Source organism: Vidua macroura, chromosome 12, assembly GCF_024509145.1.
Source record: "Vidua macroura isolate BioBank_ID:100142 chromosome 12, ASM2450914v1, whole genome shotgun sequence".
NCBI classification, from domain to species: domain Eukaryota; kingdom Metazoa; phylum Chordata; class Aves; order Passeriformes; family Viduidae; genus Vidua; species Vidua macroura.
The window spans coordinates 3140419-3161499 of record NC_071582.1 but is presented as its reverse complement, the minus strand read 5'-3'; the positions used below and the strand labels follow the sequence as shown (position 1 = coordinate 3161499).

Here is a 21081-nt window from a genome sequence, read left to right as displayed (position 1 = left end):
TTGGAGGGAGCCATCCCAGTCCCCCTTTATTCTGCCGGCTTCTCCTGAGTACAAAGAATGCCAGAACTGCCTGATACAGTCACAAAATTGGCTTCAAATCCTTCTGGTTTGCAGAACTGCTTTAACTCTTTTATTTACAGTCGGTCTGGGGAGGAGGGGTTTAATCCTTTAGCTGTATTCTCAGACTCTTCAGCTGTGGGAGCCCAGAGTGCCATTTTTGCAGTAACAAAAGTGGAATTTTGCATGCAGACACAGGGCCCCAGGAGATGGAGTCTGAAGAACACCCTGTTTCTGAAGGCTTTGTAGTAAAATTGTGGTTCTGGGTGCTTTGGGGCTCTCAAGGCTGATCCTGGATAATATCTTTATAGGTCCTTAATTAACCAGCTCTACTCCATGGAGCACATCAACCCCCCTCTCCCCCCCCAGACTGATGTTTAGATGGTAAAGTGCAGGCAGGAGGTTTGACCAAGGCTGCTCAGATCCCTGAGCTGGGTTTGTGGTGCTAGCTGTCCCTGGCCAGGGACAAAGTCTTGCCTCCTGTGTTTGGTCACTGATCCTGTTCAGTTCTGGTGTGTTCAGGGAGTGACTGTGCTCATTGCTGGGCTGCTGGCACAAGTCTTGGGGCTAAAGCACTCAAGGTCTGGGATTAAAACCAAAAACAAAGAGAATTTTACTCATGTCTTGGGTTTTTCAGCAGAAAACCCTTTCTCAGTCCCATATCTGGCCAGGCAGGGGATTGCATAATGCTGCAGATGTTCCAGCTGTGCTGCTGAAGTGCTGGGTGTTGCTTCTGGTTTACTCTGAGCTTTGGTAGAAAGATGATTTTCAGGTGTTACCTGGCACATTCACACAGGTGACAGCAGGACAGGAGTGTGACCCTCTGCCTGGCAGGAAAGGGTTGTATTGGGACAGAAAGATTTTTTCTGTCCCAAGATTGTGGGACACGGTGCTGTGGGACATCGGGCTCAGGGCTGGGCATGAGGTGTGGCTGGAGCTCCTTGGGGAATGTGAGCTGGAAAGTTCATGACTCCCAGTAATTCATTCCCTTCCTGGGGCTGTCTGAGCTCCATTAAGACTATGCAGAGATGCCTGGGGTATATTTATTTTTCTCTTTTTCCCCTTTGATGCCTCCTTCCTTACTGTGGGAGACTTCTGCAGCTCGGGGTTGCCTTTCTCTGCCTGGGCTGGCCAGGGCTCCCTTGGTGAGCAGGTATTAATGGCAGGGGAGGGCAGGACCTGTGATAACTCAGCCTGGCAGCCCCAGCAGCACCGAGCTGATGGAATGGTCTTTGGAGACCCAAGAGAGCTTCAGTCAGCACTTCTGCCTGAAAGGAGTTGTTGTGAAAGGGTGAAGGAAAGTCACCCCAGATCCCAGGATACAGGGTTCTTCCTTTGGGAGGGTGTGACTGGATTGCTACCAGCAGTGTGGTTTCATTTTAAAATTCATTTGAACATAGAATTAAAGAAGAGAATGGATTTTCCCTCTGCTAAGGATTTATACACATCCATCTCACCCAGCCCCTCCCACCCCTTCACTGAGCCCCAGGCAGAGTTTTGAGGGCTGGTTGTGGCTCAGTTTCCTGCAGCTTGAGCAGGGACTCAGGCTCTGGTTTCCCCAAATTCAAACATGGGACTGTGGCCAAAGGACAGTCTGGAGCATGTTCTGTGGTGGCCCAGAGTGACTGCAGAAACCTCCTCCTTTGTTCTTCCAGTAGTGCTGATGTCACAGTGCCATCCTATTCCCTGCAGACGGTTTTCATCACCCTTGCATTAAGCCACCCCAGCCTGTTAGCACAGCACACATCCCAGGACCCAGATTTGTGAACCAGATCAGCTGTTCTGCTGCAACACCCGGTGGGCTGTAGCAAAATGCTTGTTTCCTCATGTCCTATCAGCCTGGAATTTTTCCAGGACACCTTAGGGATAGGAAGCACCTTTAGTTTGTGAGCAGGGTTGTCACTTATCCCCATTGCTCATATTTTCATATCCCCTACACAGTGATGAGCTAACTCAGTGCCCAGGAGGGTCACCCCAGCACCTGTCCCCCTACAAACTTGGGACACCTTGTCACCACTGTGGAGGTGCCTCCTGATGTCCACTGTCCACTCTGAGGTGTTACAGGGATCCCAGCTCCCTGTGTCACTGCCTTACATCACCTGTGGCCCCCACTTGGCTGGTTCCCAGCTGGAAGGGGCTGGTGTGGGGCTGGCAGGATGGGAGCCAGGACTGGCAGCTGGCTGGGCAAGGGAACCACTTCAGGCATCACACTGGCCTCAGCCCCAGTCAAATATTTTCTGTCACTGATCCTTACAAGTTTTGTGGCATCCCCAAATGAGGCACAGGGGATTACAGAGCAGCCAGCTTTCCTTTAAAGCTTGACCTTGGCATCAGGCTGGTAGCATGGCAAGGAAGAGAGATGAGTTAGCTGGCAGCCTGCCTGTGTGTGCCAAGGGGTCTTTAAAGCCTCAAAGGATGCATTAGTTTGATGTCAGAGGCTTTGTTTGTGGCATTCCCTGGCACAATGTTCCTCCCTGTGTGTGTGTGTACGTGTATTTCTTGCCTGCATCCCTGATGCTCCCCCATCCTGTGTCCGAAGAGCTCAGCTAGGCAGCATGGACAGCTCCAGTGAGACAGATGGAGATGGAGCCAGGCCTCTGTGGGGACAGCTGCATCCCTGACAGTCCCCTCTGGTCATGCACCTGTTAGGAGCTATACTTAGCATGGGAAAACTTTCCAGAATAGAGAAAGCAGGGCAGAAGTGGGGAGGCAGAAAGGCTGAGAATTTGGCCTCATTCTCCTCAGCAGGTCTCAAAGCTCCAAAACCTCTCAGTAATAGCATCCAAAAATGCCAATCAGGTGAGAGCAGGCAGTGCTCTGAGGCCTGCTGGCACTGTCTGTGGACAGCCTGAGCAAGTGACGGCTTCATAACTCCTGGGTGGGATGCCAGTGAGTGCCACGTGTTTGTCCTGACAGCCCCAGTGGTCCTGAGCACTCAGGAGCTGCCATGTGGGAGCTCTGGGGGATCCTGGAGCAGCCACACGCCAGGGGTCACGGTGCAGACCCCTGTGTCCATCACAGCTCACCCAGCTCCTGCTGCCTGTGCTCCAGCCTGGCTGCCACACTCAGCCATCCGTCCTCAGCCCTGGGCACTGCCAGCTGCCCATGGAGCTCAGGGTGGATGGATGGATGGATGGATGGATGGATGGATGGATGGATGGATGAAGAAACCTCCTGCTGGTGCTGAGCAGGGCTCTCTGTGAGGAGACAGGAGGCTCTGCAGCTCTTCCTCTGATAAATGAAGAGCCCTAAGTTAGGTGCTAACAACCTCATGGCAATTTAATGTGCCTTGTCCCCCTTCTTGCAGCAGAGGCTCCCTGGGAGCCTGGCATAGGGGCAGCAGGTCCAGGTGGGTTTTAAGACCATATTTTATTTGTGTTCTTTTCCTTTTGTAAGTGCTGAGCTGCATTTTCAGCACCCAAGTGTCCTGTTGGCACAGGAGGTGCCCAGTGGCCATCTCTGCTGTGTCACGACTGCAGCCTTTCTGTTCCCCCCTCATCTTCATGTCTGGAGAGAGACTTGCCTTTCCTGGAGCTCCAGCTGGTGAGGAGTGAAACCCTATCCATGCTTGGTGAGTGCAGGAAGCTGTGGATGGATGAGAATCCAGCATGGTTGGATGCCTCAGGAGCAGCGGGTGCTGCTGACAGGTGGCATCTCCTCCCTGGAAGGACAGTGTCCCTCTCCAGCTGCTCCCTGCTCTGCCTGATGCATGGCCTGTCCAATACCTGCTCCCCACTTAGCATTCCAGGAGTTATAGCCACCTGAGCTGGTGCTTAGTGAAGGGATTTGCTGTGCTTAGATGAAAAATGCAACAGGCACTTTAAAGTGCCCTGTAGCTAAATTGAGCTGAATTTTCCAGTCCCTGCAGCTCTCAGCTCTGCTCCTCTGCCCTCTTAGCAAGAAGCAAGGAAACTGTTAGGTTGCACTTAGGAGACAGCTAAGCATCTACTAAATACCTTCCCTGAGTGATGCTCTTGGTCAGTGCTTCCCCAGCCTAAGGAGCAAGGTCTGAGTGTGAAACCAGGAAAGGAAGAGGGAATACAGCATATCAGGTGGACACCAGCAATGTTTCCAGCTGATAGGATAAATCCATGCTATTCCTAACTGCCTCATTGAGATCTTTGTGGCACTGGAACAATTTGCATTTGCACACCTGTGCAGAAATGTGAATAGGCACATCTTACAATTTCCAGGTGCTTGAGCTCTTCTGGTGCCAGTGCCAGCTCTGGTGCCCCAGGATTGGTTTCTGTGCCATCAGAGGTGAGGAAAGGCTCATCTCCTTCCAAGTGGCCACTTACAGCTTTTTTCTTTTAAGATCGAGAAAATCCTTGTCACATTTCCTAATGTTTCTGTGTGGTGTGAGAAAGTGATCATAGAGAGAATCATACCTATTTCTGCTTGGGAGTGGGAGAAACAAGAGGTCATTCCTCATCTCAGGCCTGGGCTTGGATTGAATGAACCTGGTAATCTGGTAAACTGCATAACCTGTATAGTACTTGCCAGGTGCTTAACCCTTCTTTGTATGCCAGGAAGGCTTTCTTGGAACTGGAGGCACTGGCCAACATAAATTGCTTCTGTCAATGTGCTTTATTGGACTACATCAAAGTAGAATCGATAGAGAGTTAAAAAAACCCTAACAAAATGGGCTTTCTAAGGCAGAGCAAGTCATAAACAGACAGGAGTGTTGTGCAGGTCAGGTTTCACCTGGCAGCCAGGGAAACAGAGGGGTTCTGGCTCTGTTGGGGGTGATTCATTGCACTGGAATATTTCAGGGGAGGGGAAGCATCCAGGAATTGTTAACACACAGCTGCAAGGAGAGGGGCTCTGAGTGGGTCAGGTTTGTGCCTCCAACTTTGCTGTCACAGATTAATACTGATATCATCTCTATCAGTGTAAGTTATCTGTTTCCATTTAACCTAGATGAAAGCTTGAGTGTGGTTATTGCATTCTAAGGTTGCTGGAACTTGTTAATACTTTAGAATAACCAAGTCAGATTAATTCACTCTTAAAATTGAGCTTATTTGCATTGGCTGGTCTGTTTTTTTGTGACAGATCTCTCTGCGGGCATATGTTTGTGTAAGCTTTTTGTGTGTGCTCGTGAGTGTTTGTGTGCATACGTAATTTCCTTCTCCATCTCACAACCAACAGAGGCTGAGCTGGATTTAAATATTGTGCAGGAAAAATATGAAGAAGGTCCACCCCAAAGTGGAGCTGAATAGCTGAGGTATAAATCCACAGGGAAAAATGGGGTTTGTAATGGAAATGCTGCCTCATTTTAAATTATAGCCAGGCATCTGTGAGGCTGAAATTCCTGCTGCAGCATCCAGACGGTGCCTCAAGCTGGCTGCACGTTCCCAGAAATGAAGAACCCTCCCAGCCTACCTGCAGCCTGACCTTTGTGCTGACACTGGTGTGCAGCTTTTGTGCTGCACGGGGCGGGCGCGAGCGCACAGTGACATATTGCTGCTGACAGGGAGAGGCTCCTCCAGCTGCATTTCTCTGCAGCCCCTGCCATATATCCAGGGGCTTGTTAGAGCAACAACAGCACCAGCCAATAACCAGTTGGTCTAAGCCCCTGGGACAGACCGTATGGCCCACACTCTGCTTCCTAAGCTGTGAGTGTGGAGTAAATTCAGCTGCCGTAGCGCTCGCAGCCCTCGTGTTACACAGCGAAGGAACACACCCGGGCGTGCGTCTGTCTGTGGCAGAGCCTGTACCTATAAATAACAGTGTTTGTGTGTGTGTGTGCATATTTATGTGTCTGTGTATTTATTGTGGGTGAGGCTGGTTGTAGAGCAGCCCAGAAAATGGAAATCCTTTTGTGCAAATGTGCTTGCATGGAGGCAAGGAGAGCCAGGAGACATGGGGTGATGAATTGGCCCTGAACTGCGATGACAGTCTTTTTTTTTAAGTCAAAACAATTTCAGGGAAAGGGTCTCCAAAAAAAACCGTCCAGTTTCAGGAGGTAGCACAATTGAATTTCTGGTTCCTGGCTGCCTGCCTAGAGGGCCTCTTGTCACTTCTACTTTCTTCCAACAAGGCAGAAGGCAGAATTGACAGCAGCCTTCCCGCCAGGCTGTGAGGGAAGCAGGGAAGCCAGATGCTTTGCCTCCCTGCTCCCTCCCCTTCTGCGGCCCAAGAGCCAGAGAGTCAAGTTGCTTAACTCTTCCATTCTCCCTCTCCAGTGTTCCTGGTCTGATCCAGCAGGAATCCTAAGGAACAAAATGCCTGGGAGGGGGCACAAAGGGTCCTCACTCCCAAGGGTGGGTGTGTGTGTGTGTCAAAATAAAGTACCTTTATGCTTTGTATAGAACAGGAAAACTAGACTTTTATACAGAAAGATTCTGCAGAGAGGCACATGGTGGGAATGGGCTGATACAGGAGCCTCTCCCCCAGCAAACCCAGGCAAATAATATGATTTCAGAGCTTCAGAGCCCAAACCCACTTCTAAACTTTCCCTCAGCCCCTGCTATTTATATCACTGCATATAGGGTACACTGTACATGAGAGCTAGACTATTCCTGTAATTTCTCCAGCAAGGACAGTATGCTCAGGCCTCTCTTTTCTTTGTGTAGAATTATCATCTTTAGATGTTAAGGGATGTGGAAGGCTTTGGTTGCTGTTGAATTAACATTTCTATATGCATCATTTCACTAGATAATTTGCTGACTCTAAAATTTTTGTGTAATCAAATTGGCTGGATGTTTTAACATTTGTCCAACACCATTTTTAAGTGGTAGTTAAATGAAGTGGAGAATTGAGCCCTTTCTTCAGACTCAGAGCTGTAGCAGGGTGAGGGTCTCCAGTATGTTTTTTGAGACAGGACCTGCTCTGTGTCAGGGGTTGTGCATTTCCAGCACTCACAACCCACAGACCCCTTTTTAGTCTGCCCACAGCTGCAAAATGGGGTGACAAAGTGGTAGTGGATGGCCAGGAACTGACACCCCCTGTCTCCCCAAGTTCACCTCATTGCCAAAACCTCAGTACAGTGGTTAAGGTGAGAATCCTTTTCCTTTTCTATTAAGGGCAAGAGGAAAAGGCCTCAGGCTGTGCCAGGAGAGCTTCAGATGGGACATCAGAAGGAATTTCTTCATGGAAAGGTTGCTCAGACATTGGAAGGGGCTGCCCAGGGAGGTTTGAAGTCCCCATCCGTGAAGGTGTCCAAGGAATGCCTGGATGTGGTACTCAGTGCTCTGGGCTGGTGACAAAGTGGGGATCAGTCATAGGTAGGACTTGATTGTCTTGGAGGGCTTTTCCAACCTCAGTGACTCTGTGAAATAGCTCCAAATGGGACCAGACCAGGGCCTTGAAGGGAAAATTGTGGCAGGGAAGGTTTAGGTAAAATTTCCAGGTATTAGGAAAAATTTCTCCACAGAAAGGTTGGTCAGGCATTGGAACAGGAACGTGGTGGAGCCACCATCCCTGGAAATGTTTAAAAAAGATGTGCCTATGGCACCTGAGGACATGGCTTAGTGGTGACCATGTGGTGGTGCTGAGTGGGGTGTTGGACTTGGTGATCACAGAGGTCTTTCCCAGCCTCAATGGTTCTGTGCTTCTATTTCTGAAGTTCACCTGCACTGACACTGCCAGGCTGTGGGCAAATGGCTCTGCAGCCTGTGGGCTCTGCTGGGGGCCATCCAGGTACCTCTGAAAGCAGGGAAATTATAGGGTTTCCTTAAAAGCCCTTCTCCTCCTGTGTGCCTCTTTATGTCTCTCCATGCCCAGGAGCTGGATGTCTGTGCTTGTACACTCCTCCCTCATGCCAGCAGTCCCTGGGTCTCTGTGCCACCTTCCCCAGGCAGGGAGGATGGTGATGGAGCAGGCATTCCTCTGGGTTTGGCATGCTCAGCTCAGGCAGGAGGCAACGCCAGCCTCAGGCAAACCACGAACATTTGTCACCTGCAGAAAGGCAAAAAGTGTTGCCCAGAACAGCCTTTGGAAATATTTTAATTACCTCTGGTTAATCTGGCAATCAACGAACTTGAGGTAAAGATCACAAGTGGAGACAAAGTCTAAGGGGAATTTTATGCTTGGAGTCAAATTTCAGCAATGTTTTTGAAGCGTTTCTAATTGGGATGGTTTAAGAGCCTCCCCAAACCTCCCTGAATCCAAACAGTTCTGATGTATGTGGGAAGCAAATCAGTCATGCAGCTCTAGCATAGCACTGAGAGCTGGAGCAACATGGGGCTTCTAAAAAACCAGCCTAACCACCGAGGTCTTTCTGTGCAGCTTTACAGTCAGAAAACTTCTTTAATGGACTGTAAATCAGAAAAGGAAATTTATTTTTTGTTTCTCCAGGCTTGAAAGATGAGCGTGCATTTGCCTGACAGCTTTCAGAGCGAGCCAGCCCTGCCAGCCAAAGCAGATTCTCTGTGCCTGCTTCCAAGCAGCACGAGCTGAAACAACTGGTGGCAGAGTGGGGTGTCTCTACAGTCCTAGCCACGAAGAGAGGTGATTATTCCTCCCTCCTAATTCCACTTCCCATACAGAAATTATCCTGTGCTAGAGGCGTGCACCTTCCTCTGTTCTGTCAATGTGAGCTGCTAGGAAGATTTATTTCAGTAATAAGGTCTTAGCAGTGAAACTTAACAAAAATGAGGGGGCAAGTTTATTAATTATATATTTTACAGTTAATTAAAGATAATATTTAACAGAAGTAATTGCAGGCATCTGCATTGATGGCACAATTAATTTCCAGTGATAAACGGGTTGTGTGTCCCTTTGTTGGACTGATCAGAAACAAATCCTGCCTTGTGCTAAACCCCTCTTATCTCTTTGCATTTGCAGGAGATGAAACATCCTCCTGCTTGCAGCTCAGGGAAGAGGCTGGAGCTGGGCTGCTTTCTCCACAACTGTAGAACTACAGTGAAATGGGGATTCTTTGTTTGTGTTTCATTGGCTTCTCTGAGGAAAACAGCGACCATGAGATGAGACAGAGCCTCGGGGTGAGTGCAGGTCCCACCACCAGTTCTGCCAGCTCGCTCAGTTGGGCTTGGTGCCCTCCATCCCATCCTGCCTCTCAGCCCCAGCTCTGGGAGGCAGGAAAGCTTTGTTCCACAGGACTCAGGTCTTTCACCCCTCAAGCTGCTTCTAAGCAGTCTCTTCCATTTGTGCTGAAATGCTGTGTAGGAGCACTTGTGACTCATCTCAGCTTGCATTCAGCATGTTCCCAGAACCTGGGCAAGGATGTCGATGAGCTGTCCATGTGGGAACTTGCTGGGCTCTCAGAGCACCTGCCCCTTTGGGATCTGACACAAAGGGTGCCCCCATGTGCCCTGAGGTCTGTGCAGTGGGAAAGTTTATTCTGCATTGTCACTGGCAATGTTCCTATTCTCCTAACACCTTTCAGACAGGTTGGTAGGTTCTACCTCATGCAGGTGTCCATCTCCCATTGTCTTCCTCCTACCTGAAGTACACACAGAGCCTGTGACACACAGCTGAGTGATTTTTATTCCCTCCACTTGAGGGAAGTAGCTTACAATATTATAAACTGGTCCTCTGTGATTGACTCATGCCACCTATTTCTGAAACACAGCCAATAAGGTAAGAGAAGATTTAGAAAAGTTGACAGTGTCCAGATCTGTTTAGGACAGGAAGGGAGCCCAAAAGTTGAATAAAATACTGTAAATAGCCAAGCCCAGCACAGCTTCTCAACACAGAGTCATCCTATGAGCGTGATGTTCCTTCCTGCTTCCTTTTTCATTTGTTACAGAAACTGTTGGTGCAGTTGGTGGGGCAAAGGAGCTGCTCTAGGAGCTCTGCACACCTCCAGGCAAGGTCCTTCCTATGGAGGAGGTGATGGGAGATGGTCAAGGAGGTACTTTTCCAAAGGCATGCCACAGGGATCAGGGCTTCCAGCCTTTTAATTGTCTTCATTAATGAGGTAAAAGATGGAGTAAGCAGCATGTGAATGACATGGAGGGTGAAAGGAAGACAAAGCCATGCCAAGGGCCAGAGGAGGTCCCAGGTTCCAGCCTGGCCAAACTGAGCAGGGCTGGGCTCAGGAGAGCTGGGGCTGAGCCTGGGCGGCCTGAGCAGCAGGCTGGGTTTGTGAAGGTAGCTTTGAGCTGAGTGTTGGCTGCTCTGCTCTAAACCCCAGGTTTTCTGCAGGCCCATCTTGTAAATATTTAAAATGCAGGAGTAGTGGGCCCAGCAAATCCGTGTGGGGATTTGCAGGCAGGGAGGGGAGCAGAGTGTGTCTGAGCTGCTTGTCTCCCTCTCACGTGTCTGCACCCGTATGTGCCTTCTCCCAGTGCCTTCTAGAGAGATTTTAATCCAGAGAGCTCTGACAGCCTTTCAGGCATCAATCACCCAGCACCGCAGCACCCCTGCAAGGTCAGGCAGTGTTATCAGCCTCCCCTCGGAGCAGCGTTTTGTGCCTCAGCAAGGAGGGCTGGGCAGAGGGAGAGCAGCTCCTGAGTGTGTGTGAGATTTCCTGCAATCAGAGCTTTCCAGATTCCTAGAGCCAGGGATGGGATCCAGGTCTCCTGGAGCCCTGCTCCCTGCCCTGACCACTGGAAACACTTCCTCCCCACAGAAACCTCACCGTGAAACCACCCACCGGAGCGGGGCTTTGTAGGTTGGCAGGCAGAGCACAGGCTCTGCTCTACCCAATCCGCAGGCACATTTTTGGGGTTGCGTGTTTACTGAAATCTTGGCTTTGCTGGTCTGCAGAGAATAAAAGTTGATTGTTGAGCAGCCAGGGCTCGGCGTCGCCCTGCCTGTACGTGTAAATTCCCTGCACAGCCAGGCCAGGCCAGGGGGGATGTTTGTAGGGGTGCAGCCTGCTCGTGTGAGGAGCCTTGTCTCTGCTCTGTGCTAAACACATCTCTGGTTACCTGCTCTCACTGGAGCTTCTCTGGCTTCTCCAATCCTTTCTTTGGCTGCTCTGGCTGCAGGGCCTTGTGGTAGCTGGCTGGATTTATTTATTTAATAATAAAACTTAAAGAGCAAGTTGTTTTCCAGGCAGTAGCTGTCTCTATGGAGCCAGGTCATGATGGGGTTAGTGTGGAGGGAAGCAGGGCTGCTTGAGGAACTTAAAATCTGCCAATCCCACGATTCCTTCTGCTCCTCAGCCCTCTCCAGTAACTCCTTCCTCCTGCATTGGCAGGAAAGTTTATGGTGCTGCACAGGCTGTCCAGACCTTGCCACTTCCATCTCTCTCAGGACATGGCAGGCATAGTCCAAGGAGGGAGTTCACAGCCCAAGGCTACAAACAGGACAATATGACAGTATAGAGAAGACAATGGAACACAAAGAGTGGGCCTTCCTTTGGTTATTTCTCCTGTGCAGTTCCCTACAGTTGTCTCCTGTCTCTCACCTCTTCTATAAGGGACAATGACAACCTCCCCATAGGGCTTAGCAGTGTTTTATTCTCATGGCTGGGAAGGAACTGCACTCTTTTGGAGGATGGACTAGTCAGTGGTTTAAAACAAAAGTCAGAGGTTTGTGCTCTGGATCCCAACCTGAGGCATCTGCTGGTCCTAATCTGAAGGGCTCCCTCACCCCCAACTTCACACACGGTACTCCCAGGTTGAATGGGCCACTGTGCTGCTTTAGGAGACTTGATTTTCTTCATCTCCATGAAATCTTGGTGTGGTACCTGCCTGACAGCACTGCTTTGGGCAGAGGTCAGTCAAATCGCACCGACTCCATCACCAGTGCTTTCCTCCCCTTGGGATTTACAGCTGGATGAGGAAACCCACCTCCATCACTCTCTGACCTGGGCTGGGCAGTGTTCAGGTACATCTTAAAGACTCCATGTTCCAAGAGGCAGGAATCTGTCACAGCACAGCTCAGTGCCTCGGAGGGGAGGGGGGAGAGGGGTGTTGTTCCCTGAGGGTTTGGCTTCAGGAATAAATCTGTACCTCCACACTCTGCCCATAAAACTGATAACACTGAGATTGCTTTACACATCAGCAACAGAATGGAGACAGCAGAGGCAATCAGGACCCAAAATAATTATGTTTATCATCTATAATCATCACACAGAGTCTAACAGCACATTAGCACTTCCAGCAGGCAGTTTTCAGGAACAGGGAATGCAGGCAGTGTTTTGGAGGATGCACTGATTATTTTAAAGGACATCAGCCACAATTGAACATGCCATGGGGAATTCTCTGAGCTGCCAGCACACTCTTTTATTGCATGTGTGGGGAACAGCAGCAGGGCCAGTGCTGAACCATCTCTGTAAAGTGTTACTGGGTGCAGTTTCCAGAGTCAGGCTGTGGAAACAACAACTCAGCCTCTTTCTGATTGATCCCAGGGATTTGGAAGGTGTAATCTGGAAGAGCCTACAGTTGCTTGAACCCCTCTCCATGGAAGGGATTATTTCAAGGGAAGTCTCTCGTTTCCCCTTGTGATGCTGCCTCTGCTCCTCTCTATTTTCCTGCCAGTCCTGGAATACACACAGACTTCAGATCTGAGCTCCCTGGTGGAAAACTACTCTCCCGTGTGCTACTGCACAGTCTTGGGGGTGTGGGGCTACAAATGTCCAAGCAAATCCAAGTGATCTCAGTTCAAAACAGGTCCCTGAAAACACCTGCAAGCAGCAAAACCCAACATCCTTCAACCCATGTCCTGCAGCATGGTCCTCTCTCTCCTTGTGCCCCACTGTTAGGGAGGGCCAAGCTTTGCAGCAAGGGAGAAGAGGCCAGAGAAAGTCCTGGTCAGGAGGAATGCAGTCAGTCACTGCATTGATGGAAGGGCTTAGTTAACAGTCTGCAGGGAAGGAAAGGCCTTGGAGCCAGATTTGTATGTGGAATTAGTTGGAATCTTATCAAAAGCCCACAACACCTCATCTCTTCAGCAGAACATCTGAGATGCTGCACATTTATTTGCTGTGATGTTCCAGGTTATAAAGTGGCTTTATAAACCCTTGTTTTCCAGGATGATCCCCAGGTGAAGGTGTAAAATCCATCCTTACAGGATGCTAGTCCTGAGGTGTGTCTGGGTGTAGGAAGGGGCAGTTCCCATCCTGTGTCTGTCAGTGGGAACTGGCGTTCCTTCTGCAGACAGCACGCCACTGCCAAGAACTGCTTTAGCAAGGCTCTTAGGCTTTCAAACCTGGAAGGGTTTTTGGAGCCAAACATGGGTCTAAGTGCATTTTTACTGAAATTCAAATGCAAACCGGCCAGACTTTCACTCCAACATTTCAGCTTTCCTGCAGATTGTTTTTCCAGGGACACCCTCTGGCTTATCCGCAAGACTGTGGGAATGCTGTCAAGACAGGAGACATTTTCCTGTGTGTAAAAGGCACCCAGCTCAGGGACTGGGCCAGAAGGTCCTCTGCTGTGGGTATTTCATGCCAGGGAGCCAAGGAGGAGAGCTGAGCTCTGGGGAGTGCTCTGGGGCTGACTGGAAGAGCCTTGCTGTTCCCTGTGCAACTGAGACTTGTCTGTGGTGTCAGGGATGTGTAGTTCCACAGCCAGTGGATAATGGGGTGAAAGGACACTCAGGGAGTCTCTAGAGCCAGCTGGAGCCAGTGAAGTCCAGTTGGTCTGGCCATCATCCAGTCAGATTTTGTGTGTCTTCAAGGACAGGGATTGTTCTGCCTCTCTGAGTTGCTATCCTGGATAATTGGGTTTTCCTGAGCACAGTGCTCAGTACTGAGTGTGAAATCTTTTCCAAAATCTTGGCCCTTTTCTATGCTAGCAGAGGTTCTGCTTTAAAAGCAGGTTTATCACTGACTCAACACCCACCAGGCTTCCCCTGTGCTCCTAGAGCTCCTCCAGCCTCTCTGTGGGCCTTTCCAAGTGCAGAAGGGACAATGCCAGCTCCCATCCAATGTGTATCCAGGGTGGTTTAGAAAAGCACTTTATAACTTGGAACAGCACAGCAAATAAATGTGCAGCATCTCGGATGTTTTGCTGAGGAGATGAAGTGTCGCAGGCTTTTGAAGGGATTCCAGCTAATTCCACACACAAATCTGGCTCCAAGCCCTTTCCTTCCCTGCAGACCACAGAAGACTTGAGGCCAGCTCAGACCATTGCATGCCCTGGCCCAGCTCAACCAGTCTAGGAAGAGAGTGGGACCAGTACAGTGAGCAGCCTGAATGTCCCTCCCATGGTCTTTTGGGAAGGAATGGATCAGAAGAGGAAGATACTGAACCAGTGATGGATGCAGCTGGGGAAGCTCCTCTGATAGATCCTCAGCACGAGAGCTGCAAAACCAAGCTTTGTGGTGTGGAATTGCACCAGGGAAAAGGAGGAGGCTTGTCCTGGAGAGCTCCTGCCAAAATGTGAGACTGGTGGAGGTGAACAGAGGAGCAGTGAAGGGATCCTGACTGTGATCCCGGTGCTGTGCTGGCAAACTTGCTGTAGAGTCACAGCAAAAGGAGGTTTTGAAGACAAGTGAGGAGCTTTCTGGGTGTTTTTCCCTGCTAGAAGCATGTATAAAGAAAAGCACGGCGATGCTTCATTGGAAATCTGGTGGGTGGCCTGGTGCTATGAGCTGATAGAAGGTGGGGGCTTGTTCCTTCATAATGAATGAAAGATGACAGACGGGGAGAGGCAAGGAAAGGCCTTCAGCACTGGTATAATTAACTTACTCCTGAGAACACTGGGATGAGCTTTTTTCCTAATATGATAGAGAAAAGAGAGGATGTTTGAGTGAGAGTAAGGAGATAATGGGAATTGTAGAGGTGAATGTGGTTGTCCCTCTGTTCCTGAGACACTTGAAGCAAAGCCTCCGTGCCAGCTTCAGGAGCAGATGTAGAGGATGGATTCCCTGGGCTGGGCTGGGGGGGGGGGGGGGGTGGGCTGCACCTCCTGGGGTGCTTCTCCGAGCTTAATCCACAGCCCTGAGCCCTTGGCTTGGAGGAGGAGGTGAGGAGCCAAGCCCCCTTCACAGCAATAATGACTTCACACCCTGACTTTTTCCCCACGAGCCTTTTCTCTTGCACACTAACGAGTCTGAGCCTACTTCATTGTGCCTCGGTAATTGTGCTTTTAATTATGCTGTGTGTCTACCACCATCTGTTGTGCTCTTTTCAGAATCTGTTTCGGTTCTGATATCCCCTTTTGAGATGAAGGGACCACAAGTGCCCGCAGTACCCAAGGTGTGGATGAATCATAGATTTTTCTGTTCTGTTCTTTGCTTTCCAAATGATTCATTCCACTTGATCTGTTTCTCGATGGTTGCCGAGCCTTGAGCTGACATTTTCATGGAACTGACAGCTTTATGTGGAAAAATGAGAGCTGACCGAGAGGAGTGAAAAAAGTGTCTGTTGGAAAGAAAAATCCTAATCTTTTCAAGATGAGTTTATTTGGACAAGGGCTATCAGAGGACTCTGAAAGGAGAGGTTACAATAGCTCCCAGTCTGGATGTCACCTGGGAGAGGCCAGTGTGAAGTTGCTGGGAGAGGCAGTGTGATGTTGGGACAATGCTGTGACTTGGGGATAGATGGATAAGAGCAGCATGGCACACATCCCCCCAAAGCAGGGCTGCAAGGGACAGGGACATCAAGCCAGGAGAGGGAGCTGGAAAGGCTCCAGCTGCAATAAAGGAGATGAAGAGAAGCAAAACAAGGTTAATGAGCCAGAGAGCTTGTTAGGAAGGGAGGACAACTGCAAGTTTGGGCAGAGGATGGCTCCTTTCTCCTGGTGTGCAGGGCTGTTCTGGCCTGTCCCACTGCTGATACTGTGCCATGTCTGGCTCTGAGCACCTTGTTCTAAACAGGGTGACCTTTCTTTCTGTACTCTTTGCCCTCTAGAGCTCTGTCACTGTTGGGCCCACAAACCAGCCCTGACACCCAACAGCGTGGCTTTGTCTCACTGCTGTGCATGTTCTGTGCATCTGCAGGATGCTGCAGCTGGCTCTGGTTTGGATCTCTGGGTGGGATGTGGCAGAATGAGTATCATCCATGGTGCCAGACCCTCAGTACCCTTAGAAAAGTCTTATTCTATCCCAGGCCAGACAGATCATCCCTTGACCTCTGGCAGCTGCTCCTCACTTGTCTTCTGAGCATCTCTTATTTTGGGCTGCCCTGACGTGATTTCCTGGTGCTATTTCTGCCCTTGCTCTTTGCCCTGGGCCTGACACCTTGGTGCTTCAATGTCACCCATGCTCATGGGAGAGGAAAAGAACCACCTGAGCCTCGGTTTGCTGTCCCTGTTCCAGCTCCTGGACACTTTTCACCTCCAGCTTCCTACTGTGGGAAAGAATTGTGGTGTCCTTCTGCTCTTGCTGGTTTCTTATGCAGGGAGGGTGGAGAACATAAATAGCTCACAAATTAGCTCAGGGGCTCTCTCTGTTTTATTCCTGCATTCCACAAGCAGGTTCCTTTCCAGTCTCCTCCTGTACATGCAGGGTGAGGAGCCAAGCATCAGTCGTGGGACAGGACTGTAAATGAGGTTCCTTCCAAACCAGTTCCATTTAGCTCAAAGCCACAATGGGAAAACCACTGTGTTTCCATTAAATCTGTTTTGTATCAATCCATGGAGCTGGGCTTCGGCAAGAGGTGCCGGGATCCCAATAGGCCACTAATTAATTACCTACCCCACACTCTTTATTGGCACGGCAGGGCCCTTCCGATGGTTAATTAGGGTGGGAGCCAAGGAGAGGCTCCGTCTCGGTGGTGATCCACATTCCCTCTGGCTTCCTTCCTCGCAGACATGTCCTGGCACTGTGAGGGGAAGCCAAGGCTGAACATATGGCTCATTGTGGAGCTCTGACCTTCCCGGAGTGGGGCAGAGCCGAGCGGGTGGAATTCCCTTCAAGTACCACTCAAAACCTACCTGATGCTGTGGAAATCCTCTGTGACGTTTCTGGGAAAACAAACCCTTGGCCCAAGTGCCAGCAGTTGTTATTCCCTCATGTTCTTCCTTCCTGTGCACCATGGACAGCTGAAAGACTTGGGACGGTGCAGCAGGAGACCACCTGTGATTTCCTTGTGGGCTCTGTGCTCAGAGGTGATGAACAGCAGCATAGCTCTATGGGTGTCCCTGCATGGCTCTGGGAATCCCAGGGCAAGACCATGGGTTGGGGTACCTGAGGCAAGCCCCACACAGCTCTGTTGGGACCTCCCCTGTCCTCAAACACATTTAGGGTGAGTCATGGTAGTTCAGAAACTGTCCGGCTCTTCTGGGAGTGAAATCCACGGCTGGCTGGCCTGAGTGAGACCTTGGATAAGTGAAATGTAAATGCTCACAGTGGCTTGCCAAGATCTGAGTGGGAAAAATCTTCCTTGGAAGAGGATTTCCCGTCTCGTCCCAAGGAGTCCCAGCTGCTGAGTATGCTTTGTTGTCATGGCCTCGTGTCTGGGATTTGCTTTCCCCAAGACCTTGAAACCCATTCCCCTCCCCAGCTCCTCAAGGGGATTGATGCAGCCTGTCTCCAGAAATGCAGCTGTTTGCTCCTTCTCTGGAATCAGAGAATATTTCTACTTTCTTCCCTTGTGCTCTGCAGTGACCTAATTATTTAACTTTGCATTGCAGCCTCTTCCTACAGAACTTGCCAAAGAGCTCATCAAAGCCTTCCATCCCCAGCACTGGGGGAGCTGGATTATTAATCTCTCTCTGCTCAAGGTTAGAGGACATGTTTCTTCCTCTCGTGGACAACTCTTCCAGACAAATCTTTGGCTTTTCCACTCGCAGGCAGCTGGGAGGGTGTTGGAGTGATGGTCATTGTTAACATAAGGTTCCTCCAGGCTGCACTGGAATATCACACACTTAATTCTTGGCATAACTTGGTCTGTTTGGTCTTGGGGTGACTGGAGGAGTGTCTGGTCTCCCTCCTTCCTTGAGGGAGGTTCATAATTAGCCATATTCCTCTTGTTTTAGGGAGACTGGTGCCAAAAGTCTCTCACCTCTGGCTGTGATTTCCCAAATCTGTGATGTTCAGGAGCTGTGGCAGTGCATGGAGCAGGGGGGATGTGAGAGGTGGTTCAAGCCCATGTCCTGCACTGGGATTTCACGTGTGGGTGCCTGTGCTGTGTGCAGGAACAGCTGCTCAGGGCTGACTCTGCCCAGAGTGCTGCTCCACAGGAATGCAGCATCTGGGAAGGAGTGTCCAGCCAGCCCCCAGCACTGCCTCCCTTCTCTGGGGGGCTTCTATGGGGACTACACGGTGCAGAGCTGCCCATGGGATCAGGACCAGCAGTGGGTTTAAAGCCACTGAAGCCCCTTGGCCACCCAGTGACCCCACTCCAGGAGATCATTTGGAGTAATGTCAAAGGACAGGGAAGTAGGAAGAGAGCAGGAAACATTGGGAGGGTGTTGGAAGTTGCTATCAAAGTCAAAGGAGCTGGATCTGAGTGGTGCTGGATCCAGGATATGAGCAGGGCAGAAGCAAGAGAGATAGAGTTACCCCATCCCTTCCTTACTTGAGCAGCTGTGCCACTGCCACTCTCTCCCCCAGCACCACCATCCCAGGACCTGTCCCCTGCCCAGGGGCTCCTGCACTGTGCAGTGCTTGGGCTGGAGAGCAGCACCCAGCTGCCCCCATCCCACCCTGCACCTGTAGACTGCCCCTATCCATCATCCTGTGCCTGCTGGTACCCAGCATGTGCCTCTGCTCCTGGGCAGCAGCTGCCAAACCCATTTGCTCAGCAGATGTGTTCCTGCATTCACTGGGAGAATAGGCTTTTTGGAAGAGAGGAGGGAGAGAACAGAGGAAAAACTGGAGGGAGGGCAGGAGGAAATAAAAGGAAGTAGAAGAGAGAGGGGAAAAGCAGCAAATGACTGGAAAAATTAGAGATGGAGTGTGGAAAGTAGTGCGTATCCCCTGTTGCTTTGAGCACTCAGCAGATCCTGTGGTGTGTCTGCTTTATTACTGACAGAGTTCTCCCTTCTGTCGGCTTGTTTCCTAATTGCTGGTCTTGTAAACTGCTTGATTTATGGCTCTGTTCATCAGTTCTGGCCCTCGGGTATAACATGCTTTTCCTTCCAGGCTGGGAAGTGAATAACGAATTAACAGCCTGCCTTAGGTTCAATGAGAAGCTGAGCATTCAGGGATCTTTATTGGGCTGCACGTGCCAAATAGAAGTGCTTAATTTTTACTTCTCATTCACGGAGGGTATTCAGAGAGTCCTTCCCCAGGGCAACAGCAGCATTGTGGCTGCGTGGTGCCTTTGAAGTGTCCCACAAGAGAAGCCACCAAGGAATGGTTTCGCTGTTGGTTTGCACAGAGAGCTCAATCTGCTTCCTCACAGCTTGCTCTGAAGCTGGCATTGTGTGCCATGTACGTTTGTCTCACACAAACTTCCCTTCAGAACAGCCCAGGGATGAAGATGAAGTCAAAGAACAAATGGCCCTGCTGAGCTGCAGTTGTGCCTTGTTCTCTGCCAGCAGCCAGCCCCTGGCTGTCACCCCTGAGAAGGGGTTTGTCCTAAACCCTGGAGTACACTACAGTCAGTGAAGTTGAAGTCTTCACTGAGTGACTCAAACAACTCTGCTCCCACAGCCCTCCGTGGCAGTCCAGTGCCTTCCACCCAGCTGTGATCCTCGTGGCTCCATGGTCACACCACCATGCACCAGGTTTATGGAGCAACCAGGCCTTGGAATCATAAGCCCAGGGTGGGAGGTTCCTTGGGTTCAGGGCCTGGCTGTTCTCCTTGCCCCGTTCTCAGGACTGTGGTCAGGAAGTCGCATCTTGTGCCCCCAGCAGTTCTGCACCACCCAGACATGCTGTGGGGGACACATGAGAAGGAGATGCCTGTAAACAACACCTTTGTGGAGGAAGAAAATTCTTGTAAAGAACAGAGGAACTGCTGTAGCACTGCAAGGCTCTTCTGTGAGCACAATGCTCCACAAGTGTGAGCTCAGGGCCTTGCAGGTCTCCAGCAGATAAAGTTTAAGTTGACAGGTCCCCTCAGGACTTGGCAGCTCTGCCCTCAACAGCCTCTCAGGATGCTGCTGCTGCCTCTGAGCTGCTTCATGGCTGTGGCAGGTGAATCTGATGTGCCTGGAAGGGTGAGCTCAGGAAAATGGCTCTGTGGGATTCACCTCAGCATCATGCAGCTGCGAGTGAGGGACAGAGCCTGCAAAGTCAAGTGCAGCATTAATGTAAGGCTGCAGCACCTCAGGGGCTGTAAAAATTCTGTTACAGGGAGAGTTTTAACACACCTGCTTGTCACACCTGCTTTAACACACCAGCCCTCACTTGTCTGTGGGAGCTCAGCTGGATGGAGTGCTCTCTTCCAAGAATCCTACAGCAGGGAGAGCTGCTGGTATCTGGTTTTGCTCTTGGGGCACACAGAATAATAAATAAACTGCAAGGTATGGTGTTTCTTTCCTCATGGCATCAGCAGCATACGATTAGATGGTCCTGGCCATCCTGTGAGCTCTGCTCTTGCTCTGCCTTCCACTGATGGGTCTGCAGGTGCAGACACCTGGGGAGCTTCTGAGGAGCAGGGAACAGTGCCTTGGAGCACCATGAGCATCTGGTATCATCATCTTTGATTTCTCACAAGGCTCAAGAACCAACCCCTGGGGAAAGCTGAGCCCACATGTCCTTATGCCATATCCCACAGGACTCCTCTGTTTTTATTTAAAATCCATGATTTCTCACTCAGCTGCCTTCTTCCAACAATCCCAGCAGGCTGTAACAGCAGGATCTTGGAGTGCAGAGCAGGAGAGGACACAGCAATGTTCTTCATGGGACACAAGCACCCACCTCCCATGGCTGTAGTCATGTGGTTCCTTGTGCCATGGAATCCAGGATCCAGGAGAACGAAGACAGAAAATCAGAAGAGCTCTTGCTTGCATTTCACACATGCTATCACCAAGAATATTTACTACTAATCACTAAACTAGTCTGAATATGTACCCAAAGTCCAGGTGTTAGCACTTCCTGATAAAAAAACTTGAACTGCATTTGGTTTGGCGTGTGAGTGTGCTCACACCCTGCAGAATCTGTGCCACACTTCCTAAATTGCACAGCAGGCAGGATGGCTCAAGAACAGGAAAGGCAAGAGGCCTAAGGTTCTGCCTGATCGGCCTGCCAAGGCTGAAGGAGCAATAGTCCTGGATCCATGCTGAGGGTGGGCAGAGGAGGTGCCTGCACCCTTCCCATTCTTCCATGCAC

At 50.4% G+C, this 21081-nt stretch overlaps 1 long non-coding RNA gene across 2 annotated transcripts; it reads left to right on the top strand.

Moving 5' to 3' along the window:
• Window positions 1-1773: 1773 nt before the first annotated feature.
• Window positions 1774-20811, top strand: LOC128813386 (uncharacterized). Of its 2 annotated transcripts, XR_008439023.1 has the most exons (6): window positions 1781-1854; window positions 3454-3628; window positions 5206-5281; window positions 8356-8508; window positions 8845-9002; window positions 20593-20811. It is a non-coding gene; the product is annotated as an uncharacterized LOC128813386 (long non-coding RNA). The 2 variants fall into 2 exon arrangements; XR_008439022.1 differs by lacking the exons at window positions 3454-3628; window positions 5206-5281 and having other exon boundaries at window positions 1774-1854.
• Window positions 20812-21081: the final 270 nt, after the last annotated feature.